This window comes from Triturus cristatus, chromosome 4_1 (genome assembly GCF_964204655.1).
Source record: "Triturus cristatus chromosome 4_1, aTriCri1.1, whole genome shotgun sequence".
Taxonomy (NCBI): domain Eukaryota; kingdom Metazoa; phylum Chordata; class Amphibia; order Caudata; family Salamandridae; genus Triturus; species Triturus cristatus.
The window spans coordinates 1,161,005,762-1,161,021,961 of NC_140585.1; the positions used below are offsets into that span (position 1 = coordinate 1,161,005,762).

Genomic DNA, 16,200 nt, shown 5'->3' on the forward strand with positions numbered 1-16,200 from the left:
CAAAGTGCAATACACAACATGCTTCACTGTTTATAACAAAGACTGGCATCTTTCCAGAGACCAAAATGAATTAAACATGCACCCCTGACCACACAAATGTAACGCTCATACTGTACTCTGTTCACCCAAGATACCAAATGAAGGCACTGATTTTAACACCGGCATGAGTTTGATACCCAACCAGCCATTTCAATTACGGTTCCGTTTTAGAAATATCCAAAGAAGGTTATTCAGTAAGGCAATTGGGCAATATGATTGCAGTTAAGTTGGCAGAGAATTTTAACGTATACTGTCCAATAATAGCTACAAAACAGAGAGAGCAGCCGGTGTAAACAACTGCTAGCAATGTAATGAAGGGTTGTGCAGTTACTAGCAATATTTACATTATAAGTGTGTCTAGTATAAACAATGAGGTTGAGAAGCTCAGGGGCTCTGGGACAAGACAGCTATTAGGCAGGCACAAATAGATCTAGATGCTAAACACATGCTTGTCCACAGAGAATAAAGAACTATCTCAAAATCCATGGTGACACAAGCATAGCACACTTCATTCAATATAGAAATTTGGTAAAGCCTAAGAGTACTATAATGTAATACTTTCCAGGTGAATGATTCCATATCACTGGAATACCTATTTCCTGAAATGCTTCCATGTTCCCACCCCATAAGATATGAATGCTTGGTGCCAGCCATCAACACGCTCTGAATGTTAACCACCCACTGGACGTCAAGGCAGCACAAAAAAACCCAGAATATGAAGACCCCATTCTTTTGAGCACTTCATGTGTAGCAAAGAAAAGTACATTTTCCTTTTATGAACTTTGTTGACAAGACTTGTTCCATCCCCTTGATATCCTAATCGGGCATGAGGGATTGATTCCTCCTTTGCCATAAAAGTATTTGGTGATTAAGCTAACTTCTTGTACTGCAGAGAGATGTGGGCATAGAGTTCTCCTGACATTTTAAATGCGGAAATTAGGAATTATTTATTATGATTTTGTTAATTTGAAATCTTTTTGTAATAGGTGTCAACCTACACTGAGTATGTGACTCACTAAGACGTCAAAAATAAGCCCACAAAGCCCCCACAACTAACCTCCATTTTATGTTTTTTTTTTTTTAACACTATTCTCCCCTGCAAGGGATGTTAAAGAGTCACATTTGAATTTTTAAGAGGTTCAAGCTGCAAAAGCATTCTTACAGGAAAGTAACTTGTTTTATTGGCAGTGTAAAACTCTTCAAGTTCCAAATGTTGTCCACTTTTTGTTTAGTTTAGTGGTATGATTTCCCTTTGGAGGCTGGTGAACCGCCTCAGGAGGGTGATCCCTATTCAAAAATCCACCCACAAGGCACCAGGGATCTTGTTTGTAGGAGAGGGCCAAGTCAAGGCTAAGTGCCCCCATCCAAAACAGCCTTTCTCCTCCCCACATGAGGGTGCGGGGATAGATGGCAAAATTGGGGATTGAACCCGTCTGCTCCTCCTACTCTTTGGGGGACAGAAAGCTCACCAGGGACAATAAAAAATATGAAATAAATACAAGTGGGTGGAAATGAGGGTGTGAATGGCGAGCGCAGACATCAGGCCTGACCCCCAACTCTAAAGGGCCTCAAGTCTTTCTGACCTACCCACCTTCTTCCGAGACAAAGACTTGAGGCAGAGGTGTCTCTCCTTTTTCGAGCGTTGGCAGGGTGATCAATGTAAATAGGAGCCACCCTTACTGTTGGCCGCCATCCTGGTCCTCAACACCAGTTTGTCTGGAAAAAGGAGGTGTAGGGCAGCCGCCCTGAAAGACCCTGGAGCTGACTAATCCAATGAGGAACACAGTTTAGAGAGACTGAAGACTCGACGAGAAGCTGTGCATTGGCTTGAAGGGAGTGCAAATGAAGAACATCAGGACCAAATTAAGATCCTACTGTGGCATCACATACAGTATGAAAGGGAACGTGTGTCAAACATTTTAAGAAACAGCATCACAACAGATGGTGTAAACAAGGACGGTTGGTCCAGCAATAGCAAAAAGTCCAAAAAGACCGACAAATAACATGTAATAGTGCCCACCCTCAAGTCCTTGGTGGGCCAAGACAAAACAAACAATAAGACATAAGACAGTTTGGCTTGTGAAGGATCTGTGCTGCTGACTCCACACAAGGCTAAAATTTGTCCCAGCGCCTGGCGTAAATGGACTTTGCAGAGTGACGCCTAAAGCTACGAGGATGACATTCACACTCTCAGTTGGTAGATCAAACTCAGTCAACTGTACACCACTCAATTACCACATATGGAGGTGTAGATTCAGCAGGTTCGGGTGCAGAGAACCCTGCCCTGCTGCAGTGACAAATTCCGTCTGGAGGGGCAGCCTGATAGGAGGACAGATGATCAGGCCCAGATGGTCTGGATATCACGTCATCCTGGCCCAGTCTGAAGCCACTAGGATGACTTTAGCCCGGTCACGTCTGTTCTTTTTCAGAACAAGGTGGAGTAGGGGTGGAAAGGCATATGAGTCCCGTGCACCTCTCACGCCTGAATGCATCTCCTAGAGGGAGGGTGCTTGGAATCTTCAACGCAGAGAAGCGTTGACAATACATTTTCTTGATGGTAGCAAAAAGATCCAACAAGAGTTTTCCCCCACTGTTGGAAAATGCCTTGCACCACCTCAGGGTGCAAAGGCCATTCATAATCAGCACAATCCGCTGGCTGAGCTGATCTGCTCTGGTGTTTAATATTCTTGCCAGGTGGCTCACAATCAGAGACATCACCTAATGTTCCAGCCTACTTCAGAGGCTACACATCCTTTTGGCACAAGACTTGGAACCCCACTGCACCCTGCTTGATGCAGTAACAAATGGCGGAGTTGTTGTCAATAAAACCCTGCACTAGCCTTCCCTTGATGGATGGCAGGAAGGCCTCAACACCAGGTCAATGGAGCACAGCTACAACAGATTGCTGTGGAGCCAGGTTTCCACCAGAAACCAAGTCATCTAATCTTCACCTCTCCCAGATGACCTCCTCACCCCAGAATTGATGCATCCATAACCATCAGCTCTGGGTGGGGATGCAAGGGATGGGTCGCTGGTCAGGCTGTGGTTGAGCAGCCACCATTTCAGATCTTTTGCAGTCGCCTCCAGAGACCTGGATGACATCAGACAGATTTACTTGGTGCTGGGCCCGTTGAGACTTCAGATTCCACTGCAGAGGACCAATGCAACCTGGCTAAGTGGACAAGTAGGATGTATTAAGTAATGTCAATGTCAAGGTACTTATAGAGCGCACTGTCACCAGACGGACACCTTGCGGTGTCGCCTTTGCGGTTTCCTGGCGCTGATACTCATAACGCTGTGGAACCCCTCCTGGCTTTCCCTGTGAAGTGTCCACTCCTGGGCACCCCCAGGGTGAAGCCAGGCATCCTTAGCGCTGTTGGGGCCGGTGTGGAGGCTAAGCAAGCTATTGCCCAGAGTTGCAACGTGGGGCCTGTGATGAGAATAGGCACCGAGGCGAGAATAGACAGGTCCGAGGAAATTGAGCCCTACCGAGGCGGGAATCGAACCCTGGTCCCTGGCCAGAACTCTGCTTCAGGGTCTGCCGCTCTAACCATTGAGCCACACTCCTCCACCAAAAAGCCTCAAAGCTGATGGCACCAAGACCAGGCCTGAGGCTGAAACAATGGGATCATAGCCAGAATGTTGTGGACTTGTTGTGGTGGAGGAAAAGCCCTGAGTCCAAGACAGCTCCTATAAAAAGAAGACTTTGCAAAGGATCAGTTGCGACTTCGGTACAATATCAGCAAGTTTGCCAATGTATGGAGGTGGTCTAAGGCTGACTGGCGAGTGCAACAGCCAAGAGGAACAGTCGGCATCAGGGACGGATCCACCTGTGGTAACCCGACTGGAGGCCTCCTCGGATCCTCCTGCTAACCAGGCCCCAGTGCCAGTACTCTTTCCCTAAAACAAGATAATTGCTAATTGTAACCTAATGGACAAAGACTTTGGCACCCATGTAAGTTGCCGGTAATGGTACCGCTGGTACCCAGGACACGGGTACAAAAAAGGGTCCCTAAGGGCTGTAGCATGTATTATGCCACCCTAAGGGATTCCACACACAAACTGCATGCTGACTGCCATTGCAGGATGAGTGAAATGGTGCAAATCATTCGGATAACAAGACGCTGCCCACTCCCTGCGTGCAATGCCAAAGTGCACTACATGTACTATATTTAAGTCACCCCTAAAGCAAGCTTTTAGAGCTCTAAGCCAGGGTGCAATATATTATATGTGAGGACACATGTCATACCTAGCTCCATTGCTAGGCATTGCAAGTGAGCCGGAAGTCGTTTTAAAGGTATGTACTGGGCACTGGTCATTACGTGTTACCGAGCTACATAATGGCTTCACCAAAAATAATTTTGGTGTTTGCTATCCAACACCTCATCTTAAAAAATCCATACTGATACCAGTATCGAATTTATAAAGACATGCACCCAGAAGGCACTTTAGAGGTGCCCCCTGTAACCCTACTAGTCGCTAAAGTGTTGGCTGACTGGTTTCTGCCCCTGCTAGGGACAGCCAGAACTAAAACGAATTCCTTTGCGCGTGCTGCATCGCAAAATGCGATGCAGCGCGCGCAACGAAATTCATTTTATTTATTTAAATGTGTACTTACCTCCGTTCATCCATATTCCGGTGTTTACATTTCCCCACTCTGCTCCTCCCCCGCCCCGCCTCACTGCCCCACTGAACTCCCTCCACGGACCGCTACTGCCAAATATACTGAACACTTGGCAGACAAAGGTGTTTTCAGACTCTATTTTTTTATTATGTACACTACAGCAGTCATGTTTTCCTGTAAAAATCTAAGAATGCAGTAGAGTGTACTTTTTTTCACATCACTATCAATATGTGACCAAAGATCCTCACATTTCTTGCCTTTGGCATCATCACTGAGCAAAAATTCTGTAAATGGTTGCCACATGGATAATTTAGCATTCATAGCCACTTGGACTGAGAACCATCAGCTAAGGGACACAGTTGGGATGACTCTTTCTTTGATGCCGCACAAAGCACAAAATGATAAATATTTGCGTTTTAGTTCCTGTGAATAAGAAAACAGTGCACCAGAATAGACTAAAATGTCAATAGCATTCCTCATTAACTCTGAAGATGGTAAAGATGCTTTCTGCATACCATCTAACAAGTGGCAAGGATCTCTTACAGGGAAGCACTTCAGCTGAGGTATCAATTTTGACAGGTGATCACACAACTTTTTCATATACGTAGCTGAATCACTGCAAATAAAAACAGTTACACTCCAATCTTTGTTAAACTTGGAAAGAACCTCTTTTGCAGAGCATTCCAAGTGACACTGAGTTCCGTGTTTTCCAAAAGTCTGGTGTCATGTTTTAACCACTATCCCAGATGCTTGGTGATGGCGCTCTTTTCACATATACTTGTCACTATACTTGCATTGAATGTTTAAAGCCTGAGGTGTTGGCAATTAGCTTACTATCAACACTGACTCACTAGAAACTGGGGGCTGATGTATTAAGGGTTTTTACCCATTTTCTGTGGGTAAATGTGATGACACATATTAGGAAAGTTTCTTATGAAACCAGCCATTTTACCTATCAGTAAAATATCAAATATGAATTTGATATTTCCTGATTCTCTACAGCTTATAAAATAATTAAACAGGACCTAAAACATGCTTCTAAACCCTGCATCTTTAGACCAAAGACCACAAAACTGAAAAAAACAATAGGAAGACGAAACAATATTTTAGTGGCATCCCTAAACAACAAAACTCAAGCAGAATAATGTTAGCCCAGACGTTCTTACTGCTAGCTTTGTATTGGCCCCTGAAGGAAGAAAAAAATTGACTCTTTAACTCTCTTTTTTCTTTCTTTGAAAGGCATTTAGTTTGTGGTTGTGCAGGTGTTTTTTCAGTGTTTATATGTTTTCACTGGTGAGGGCTATTTCTCTTTCAGTTGGGTTTTATCAGTTATTATAGGTTTAAACCTAAAACCGGACAGCCTATGCATGATGTTCCAAGCACAAAGCCGGCTCTAATCCAATGACAATAAAGGATCAAATCCTAAAGCCGGCCTGCTCAGGTGACCGCTACCAGGATGTGGTATATCCTACAAGAGTAACTGACTTCCCAGCAAAGGATGGAATTAAGTCAAGGTCATTAGTGGGAGCACGTGCCCGCCTGCTGCACGGACAAGGCAACCTGCACTCCCTCGCATCTGGCGCCTTCTGCGGCCTCTTGCGTCACGAGCCTCTCCAGGGCACTCTGCTGTGGGGACGGCATCGAAGATGCACCTTGGACTCCCGGGAGTGCCCACATCCAGCTACTTTTGGACAGCTCGGCTAAGCACTTCCGGTCTCCAGAGCCCCAGGGAACGCACGGCCTTTGACGAGGAGGCTGGAAGAAAGCATGACTCAGAGGCAGGCTGGCCTGTGGGAGAAACTGCCGATACCCCACAGTGCTGTGCGGCGAATACGCCCATGGGGCTGGTTCAGAGTCACTCTTCACCAGCCCTGTAGGCCGTCAGGCGATAGCTGGCTGCTGGGGGTAGGCAGCTTTACCCTACCATGGGCTAGTGCCCCTCAAGGTAGTAACAACATGCCTTGTCCGTCCTTATACTGTAAGAATGTAGGGGCACGTTGGTCTCACTTGTCCAGCCATTAATTTAAAGCACAGCGCGGCCACAATTCTTCACATTAGGAACAGCACACATTTCAGAAGTCTTTTCCATTTGCTGAGCAAATGTATGAACTGTCACGGTCTAAAAAGAATGCGACATTTAAAAGAAGCCTCTCCATCGGCGGAATATATCCGAATTACCATTAACATTCCCGGTGCTTGAACACAAATGAGCGCCAGATCACACAAATGACGGCGGGCAGAGTCCTGTCACACTCGGGGACGAGCGGTCAAAACAATGGGGCGGACAAAAAAGGGGTTCACCATAAATAAATAGTGTAGTCTCAGTGGCAGCCTGTCAGAATGTCAGTTTTTCAAGTGCTTTCTGAATAGCAGTGGGTAGGAACACTGCCCAGAGCATTCTCTGCTGCACAACAAAACCCTTCCCGCAAAGTCTTCCACATTTAACATGAAAAGCTCAGAGGCTTTGTTTTCAGCCGGCACAAACCATCAAGAAATACCAGGCATTCTTTCAGAGAATACACCTTTGATAGGGTCACGAATGTGCCCTCACTAGTGGTAGAATGCACAGCAACAGAACTCTGCGAAAACTACCCAATGTACAGACATGACAGAACAGTCCCTGGCCACTCCTAATCTACAGATTAGAATTCAAGATTTACTCACAAAATAGCATTTTGCTACAGAGATAAAACAAGGAGTTTATAGATGCTCCTTTTTAGGTCTCGCGGCTAGCGATGCAGTACGCAACCCTGCTCGCGCAGCGAGAGTCCTTTTGTCCGGGGTTCCAAAACGGAGCTTAGAATTGCACACGCTCGTACGTGTGCTTTTCCTTTTGGCTTCCGTGATTGGCCTTTGCGTGCGTGTGTTTGTGAAAGACAGCATGCAATAGGCCAAAGGTGGGCGCATTGCTCCGCCCATGCCTATTGGTGTCTGATACCCGCACCAAAGGCCATGTGGTTTTAATTATCGTGCCGAGACACGGGCGCGATAACTGAAAACACATGTTCGCTGTGGCGTGCGCGCACCACTCGCAGGCATGTATTTTTTTTTTTTTTAACAATAGCGATCGCTTTTGCGAATGCTTTTAGTGCCACTTTTATTTGCTGCTGTTAGCCGAACTCTGCAAAAGTGTTGTTCTGTTTAACTTTCTCTGCAAATTCCTATTTTTTGGACTGTCCCGTGACCCGACCACTGGGGCGCCTAGAAGAAGGTGTACTCGTCTGATGTTCTTCACGTGCTGCCACCCACCCCCACAGCACCTAGACAAGTGCCTTGACTATGCTCACGCTGTTATATGTCCATGGGTAAGCTTTCAGCTGACTCCGCTTTTTTCTCAATTTTTCCTGTCGAACCCTTCTTTTTCATATGTGATTTGTGTAATTTACTGGTATCTCACCTAAATTCCGAATATTACCCACAATGTTCAAGTGTTTGCTTCTGGGTTCCTATTCATGTTTAAAGAAAGCTCAAACTGGAATTTAACGCTATTTCCCATCAAGGTTCTCGCCAGGGTTTGTTCTTCCAAAACCTGTGGGCAAACAGTGTCGGGCACAATCTCATGAGCAAACAGTAGATGTGTAATAGGCTCCTAGGTAGGTACTGACTAACGTCAGAGTCTGACCCAGAATAATATGGCATTAGCAGCACGATTGTAACCTGGGCCTCTGAGGTAGGTCAACTCCGTAAAAACACCAGCAGACAACAGGTAAATCACGGTCAGCAGCCCTCCTGCCAGGAAGGGTGGTGGTAGGGGCGGGGTGCTCTCTTTAAGGCTGGTATCACAAACTCTGTCTGCTGACAGCCTGGGCAGAGGCTGGCCCTGGACAGGCCACAGACATTCGATGTTTCAGAAACAAGTAGTTGAACTCTACAGCTTGCGCCTTGGCTCCAGGTGGTGGAGGCTTCTAGGAGCACAGACCCTTGGCTGAACCCACAGTGACCTGGACAGAACTGCAGAACTTCAGCACAGTACAGTACAGTACCTCAGCATTTGCAATGCAATAGGTCTCGCATTTACGCGAGTTTGAGCTATTCACATTACAAATAACAATGCCTTTTATTTTTGTTTTCGTTTTTAAAACTTAAATAAAAGGCATTGTCATTCACAATGCCGATAGCTCAAACTCGCGTAAATGCGAGACCTATTGCATTGCAAATGCTTGTTGACATGGTCACCCACACTTTTCCACTGGTATTCGATGCAATTTTGACTGTCCTGCTAACCAGACCCGCAGTGCCAGTGCTCTTTACCTAAAACAAAGTAACTGCACCATTGTTCCTCAGTTGGCAAGACCTTTAGCCCCCCTGTAATACCCTAGTACATGGTACCCCGATACCTAGGGCATGGGTACTCAAGAGTTCCTAAGGGCAGGGCAACAGTATGTACTGTGCCACCCTAAGGAAACCACCACCAAACTTGTGCAGACTGTCATTGCAGGCTGCGTGAAATGATGCAGACAAAAGTAAAAACACAACATGGCACACACCCTATATGTGCCAAGCCCACAGACAATGCATGCAAATTTATATAAGTCACTCCTTAGCAGGCCTTATAGCCCTAAGGCAGGGTGCATTATATTACAGGTGAGGACATATCTGCATGAGCATATATGACCCTGTGCGGTCTAGTTCAATAGCTAGATATTTCAAGTGAACAGAGAAGCCGTCTTAAGTATATGTACTTGGCACCGGTCATTATGAATTTCCCCAGCTACATGATGGCTTCACTGAAACCTATGGAGTTAGGTAATAAACACCTTGTCTTCATAAATCCGTACCAAAGACAGTAGTGGATTTTTTAAAACATGCACCCCGAGAGCACCAAAGAGAAGCCACCATGAAAACCTACCAGCCTCTTAGTGTGCTGGCTGACTGGTATCTTCCAGCCTGCCAGAGCAGACATGTTTATGACCCCCTGCAGGTGAGAGGCCGCACTCTGAGGCAAGAAACAATGCTTACTCTGGAGGAAGGTGTTCACTCTTCCTCCAGGAAGATGGCCTGGTAAATCTGCTTTCCAAGGTCAGGGACTTCAAAGCCTCTGCCGCCTTTGGTCTGCAATCCTGGCTTCCACAAGACCTGGGAGATGCTACCCCCTCCCCTAGAGCCAATTGGGCAACAGGACAGGAGGGAAATTAGCTATGCCAGAAGGAGCCGTGCACTACCAAGCCAGTCACACCCCTAAGCTGGGCTGCCTGATATGCTTCACGAAAGAAGGGTTCCACTACTTTGATTTTAGTTAAAATAGGATTTCTGGGTCAGGGTTATGCCCACTCTCCACAGGAAATGGCCATATAGGGGGTGCACTGAACCCAAGAGTAAGTAGCCCATTGTCAACTATACTTCACTCCTCTTAACACCCCTAAATTGAGTATTCACGTGGCTCCTTGACACCCGGAACTTAGATCAGTGAAAGAAAAGAGGAAAGAAGAGCCCAAGAAGCAAGAACTGGGGACTGCTGGTGGACTTTAGTGCCAAATCCTGTCTACCTCCTCCTGTCGCGACAACGGTAACACCCCGGCTCGTCCTACAGCTGTGCATCCTCCAGAAGCCTCGGAGGGCCTCCAGCACTTTGCCAAGCCATCAGCATCTTCTTTGAAGTGGAGAAGCCACTTGCCTGCAGGGACCAAACGCAACGTCGGGTTCACCGATTTGCTGATCACTGGGTCCACCGACGCAGCAGCCGCAAATTAAGAGGTCATCTTGTTCCTAGAGGTCAGATCCGTCTCTTTAACAAGTCAGAAGATGCCTGGACTAACCGGAGCCCCCCCTGCACTAATACCTGGGGTACTGGACCCCTTGCAGCAACCAAAGCTTGTTTAAATCTAATTCAGACTCCAAATCCGTAGAGATATAGCAGCAACGAGGGATGTCCGCACTGAGTGGGGCCCAGCCGTATCGTTTTGTCCCCCTTTACAGGTCTGACTAAGACCCATAGGAGCCGTTGACGGATGAGCACCAGCCGATCAAAACTCATATGTACCCTAGCTCCCCAACAGACTACGTGCTCCCCTGCTCCAGAGACCCCCGCGAACAGAGGCCCCCGGGAGCTCCCAGACTCCCAAGACCAATTCCCCCTCTGTAGCCTGTTTCTAGCCACCCTGCTTGCCTACAGTGCAGCGCACAAAGCTACCAACCTGTCCAGCACCTCTGCACCCGGACGCTCCAGGGCAGGTAAACTCGAGCTGCTGGTGATACTTTGGACCTTGGCACCCTAGCACTGTAAGTCCTAAAGGGGACCCCTGAGAACTGTTTGCAAATAACCATATGCAATATATGCCTTTTTCTCCATAGGGAAGCATTACCGCGTAATAACACATTTGAGTGAACATTTTATTTATCTGCTAAAGCACAAAAATCTCAAATAACTCAGTCAAAAAATGACTGGGGGTACCGCTCTTCCCGGATCTGCGCTTGCTGGCACGGAAAAAGAAAGAACTGACGTCAGCGCGCGAGGGCGGCGTCTTAGTAGCTGCCGCGACGTCATCCCGGCGATCACGACGCCTACGACTGACGCGGAGCCGCACGACGCCACCTTCCGACGCGCAGGTGTATCCAGTCTGACGCCAGGGGGTAATTCTAAGATAAGGAATCTATCACTAACGTGTCTCTTTCAGATATTACGATCACGAAAAGTACTTACCCATTTACGAAGTTCTTGGTGTTAAAATAATTATTAAAAATCCTGCTATTTTTCTAAATTGGTCTCGATTTTCTTGTGTGTCTCTCATTTATGGGCACTGTGTGTGTGTTCAATAAATGCATTAACACTACCCTCAGATAAGCCTAAACTACGTTCCCACACTCCCACAAAAGAGAGCATTTAGGATGATTAATTTAAGACCTGTAAACCAATAAGGGTTGTCTGGAATTTCCACACAGAATACCTCATTTTGGTATACTCCATAAAAAGCCAGCTTCCTACACTTAGCATCTCAAGACCAGGGGCTTCAAAGCCTCTGCCGCCTTTGAAATGCAACCCCGGCTTCCTCCCTAGACCCTGGGAGTGCCACTCCCTGCTCTACGGCCCATTTGGCACCAGAGAAGTGGGAAATTAGATATTCAGGAGGTGGGTTTTGTTGGAAAGGCGTTCTCCGGGGGGCTTCGGAATACGTTCCGGACCACCCTTTGACCCACCTCTCCTCGAGCTGGGGGATGTTGTTTCTCTTGACAATTTCTGCCGATTCTTCTAGAGGAGAGTGCCGCAAGTCACTCAGCAGGCACAGGTGGTTTCGGAGTCGGGGAGCTGCGACGGCGTCAACAGGGCTCAGATGGTTCAGAGTTCGGGGAGCCGCGACGGCGTCAACAGGGCTCAGATGGTTCAGAGTTCGGGGAGCCGCGACAGCGTCAGCAAGGCTCAGATGGTTCAGAGTTCGGGGAGCCGCGACAGCGTCAGCAGGGCTCAGATGGTTCAGAGTTCGGGGAGCCGCGACAACGTCAGCAGGGCTCAGATGGTTCGGAGTTTGGGGAGCCGCGACAGCGTCAGCAGGGCTCAGATGGTTCGGAGTTCGGGGAGCGTTCTTCCGTTCAGGGATCGATCGAGCCGCGACCAGGTCAGCAGGGCTCTCGTAAGTTTAGGTCTTCTCTGCCTCCCGTCCCTTCAGCACCCCTTGTTATACTCCCCCTCCTCTTTGAAGTCCGGAGTCCTCGCAGAGAGGGGTCTTGGTGCCTGGGGGCGGTGTGTTGGGATTTCCTGTCGCTCGGCCCTTTGATCTGTTCAGGTGGGTCTGGGAGGGACTCCAGACGCCCAGCAGGCGAGGCGCCTGCTCACCGGGGGCCTTGTGGCCGATCGAAACCCTTCTTGGGGAGGAGACCAAAGGTGTGACAGGGACGGCGTCTCCTGGTCTGGCTTGGGGGTTTCTCGCTCTCTCGGCCGGGCATGCATGGTAGGGGCTTGGGTGTTGCTGGGGCCTTGGCCGGCCATCGGGTTGTTGGGCCATGGTGGCCGGAAGTCTGTGACATCGAGGATCAGGTGCGGTTGCAGGGTGGCTGGCTGGTCAGGAGGGCCCACGCCACGAGGCCGGTCTCACACGTGCCCCCTCCAGCTGAAAGGCGGGGAGAACTACCCATCCACTTGGGGGTTCTCCTCGCTGAAGCGGAAGAATCGGGACAGGCCGTCCGCGTTGGCGTGGTCAGTCCCGGGGCGATGCTCCACAGTGCAGTCCATCCCCTGGAGGGAGATTGACAATCGTAGCAGCTTGGGGTTTTCTCCTCTCATCTGCATCAACCACCGCAAGGGTCGATGATCCGTTTGAACCCGGAAGTGGGTTCTGAACAAGTAGGGCCGTAGCTTTTTGAGGGCCCAGACTACTGCGAAGGTCTCTCTTTCAATGGTGCTCCACCGCTGTTCTCGAGGTAGCAACCTTCGGCTGATGAAGGGTATGGGCTGATCGATGCCCTCGTCGTTGAACTGTGAGAGGACTGCCCCGGTGCCGTGCTCCGAGGCGTCTGTCTGGACCACAAACTCCTGAGATTAGTCGGGGGCTTTGAGTACCGGAGCGGTACATATAGCGGCTTTCAAGGCGTCGAACGCTTTTTGGCACGGGGTAGTCCATTGTATTTTCTTCGGGTGTTTTTTGGAGGTTAACTCTGTGAGGGGGCCTGCGATGCTGCCATAGTTCTTAATGAACCTCCGGTAGTAACCGGTGAGGCCCAGGAAGGCCCGGACTTCCGTTTGGGTGGTTGGGGGTTCCCAGGCCAAGATGGCGTCGATCTTCGGCTGGAGGGGGGCGACCTGCCCGCTTCCCACCTGGTGCCCCAGATAGATCACTGAGCCTCGTCCAATCTGACATTTACTGGCTTTGATGGTTAGGCCGGCCTGGCGCAGGGCCAGCAGTACTTGCCGGAGGTGCTGGGTCCACTGGGAGCTGAATACTGCTATGTCGTCTAGGTACGCTGCGCTGAACCCCTCCAGCCCGGCCAGGACCCTGTTCACCAGCCGCTGGAAGGTGGCCGGGGCATTCTTCATTCCAAACGGCATCACCCTGAAGCGGTAGTGCCCATCCGGGGTGGAGAAGGTGGAGCGCTCCTTGGCTCCCTCAGTGAGCGCAATCTGCCAGTATCCGCAGGTTAGGTCGAAAGTGCTGGGGTATCGAGCGGCCCCGAGGCGGTCGATGAGCTCGTCTGCGCGGGGGAAAGGGTGAGCGTCCGCTCAGGTGACCGCATTGAGTCCCCGGTAGTCCACACAGAACCTCAGCTCGGGGACGACACCAGGGGCAGCCTCTTTCGGGACCAGGACTACCGGGCTGGCCCAGGGGCTGTCGGAGGGTTCAATCACCCCGAGGGCCAACATCTTGGTTACTTCGGTCTGGATGCAGGTTCGGACCCGATCGGGACCCGGTAGGCTCGGTGTCTGACTGGCGGGCTGTCGCCGGTGTCTACGTCGTGGACACACCAGTCGGTGAACCTAGGGGTCAGGGAGAAGAGGTCGGTGAATTGTCTTAGTAGCCGGCGGCAGTCATCGGACTGTTGGGGGGTGAGGGTGGTTGACAGTCTCACCCCCTCTACGGAGCCATCTGTCTCTTTAGCACACAGGGGGTCTGGAAGGGGCTCTGTCTTCTTCAGTCCCATCGTCGGTGGCCAGGAGCAAACTCAACTCCGTCCTCACAAAGTGGGGTTTGAGGCGGTTCACGTGGAGGACCCGGAGGGGGTTCCGTGGGGACTGCACATCAACGAGATATGTGACTTGGCTCTTCCGCTCGACCACCTTGAAGGGACCAGTCCACTTGTCTTGGAGGGCGCAGGGTTTCACCGGGGCCATGACCCAGACTCGTTGGCCCGGCTGTAACTCGACCAGCGTGGCATTCTGGTCATACCAGCGCTTCATCTCTTCTTGGCTAGCCTCGAGGTTGGCCTCGGCGAGTTCTCGGAATTTCCGGGTCTGGTTGCGAAGCGCCAGGATATAGCGGAACACGTCAGGAGAGGTCCCCCGGAGAGTCGTTTCCCAGCCCTGTGAGAAAGTGCCATCTTTCTTGCATGGTATGCCCCCACTTTTTGCTAAATTGCTGAATGTACTTTGATTAAGTGTACCCTGGACTCCTGCCAATCAGGTGCCCAGGGCCTATGTTCCTTCCTTAAAACACACCAACTCCAAATTAGCAAACCCTAGCCACATGTCAGCCCCTGGTAAATGGTACCCTAGGTACCCAGGGCCTTGTGACAAGGGAAGGCCTCTAGGGGCTGCAGCACTCGTTGTGCCACCCTTAGAGGCCCGGTACCCTTACACACACACACTGCCTTTGCAGGCTGAGTGTCTGGGTGCAGGACAAAACAAAGAGTCGACATGGCACACATCTCTGTGTGCCATGCCCATCACCTACACTGCCAAGGCATATATCAGTCACCCCTCTAGCTGGGTGCTTTATGCCTATGGTGTGAGCACAGGAGCAGGAGCCCTGTGCCCCTACAGTACCCGGGTCCATTCCTGGGCACTGTAAGTGCAGTGCTGCCATTTAAGAGTACATGGTGCTGAGAGCTCGTCAAACACGAGCTCCACAGCACCATAATGGCAACACTGAAGACTGGGAAGTTTGATATCAAACTTCTCAGCACATTAAACCCACACTGATGCCAGTGTGGGATTTAATGTACTAAGCACCCCAGAGGGCATCTTAGAGATGCCCCCTTACAACTAACCTACAATCCACGTCTGCTCTGAGGCTGCCCAGGCTGCCACACAGCAGACACGTTGCTGGACCCCTGGGTGGGAGAGCCCCTGCTCTCCCGGGCCTGCAACAATGCACATCCTGGGTGAGGTGATAAATCTCCTCCCACAGGATGAGCAAAGGGAAGCTTCAAAGGCATGCCGCCTCTTGGAGTTTACCCAGGCCACTGCAACCCCCCACTCTGGCGGGAAGCTTGGCCGGAAACCCCATACAAGGACAGGGGATGTGCCAGCCTGCCCACCCCACCCCTCAGGTGGGGGAGGCGAGGTGAAGCACATCTCCGGGCTCTCGCCATCTTGAAGATGGGGGGCCCTACCCTATCAGGATTAGGCTACTGCCCCCCTCCCACAGGAGAGAGGCAGGATAGGGGGTGTACCCACCCCAGGACAAGGACCCATTGGTCCCTGGCCTTCACCTACCTGTAACGCCCCTAAATCTAGTATTTAGGGGCACCCTGAACCTTCCTTCCCCAGATTCCAGATTCGAAAAACTACAAGAAGAGCAAGAAGAACAAAGACCTGCCCTGCAGCTGCTAAAAAGGGAAGAAGACACCAACTGCTTTGGCCCCAGCCCTACCGGCCTGTCGACTCCCGGACCTGCACCAGCGCGGCATCTCTCGTGGCCGGCAACCTCACCAAACCCCGGAGGACCTGGCTACCTTTTGGCTCTAAGCCCCTGGGACTCCCATGAGTAGAGGCTCTACTCAGAAACCTATTTTTAACCCCTGGCAGCAGCTCGGAACCGCGGACCCAACACACTCTGCACCAGCCAAGCCTGGCAAGTGCCGGAGTGGACAAAGACCCTGAGGACGACCCCACGGCGACTGTGACCCCGAGTCCGGCACCCAAGGACCCGCCTCGACATTCCGGAAGAAGC

At 50.2% G+C, this 16,200-nt stretch overlaps 1 protein-coding gene across 8 annotated transcripts in view; it reads right to left on the minus strand.

Moving 5' to 3' along the window:
* BRD4 (bromodomain containing 4) overlaps positions 1 to 16,200 on the minus strand; it is a 1,415,251-nt gene that overhangs the window by 259,074 nt on the left and 1,139,977 nt on the right. The gene's annotated exons all lie outside the window — the stretch shown is intronic.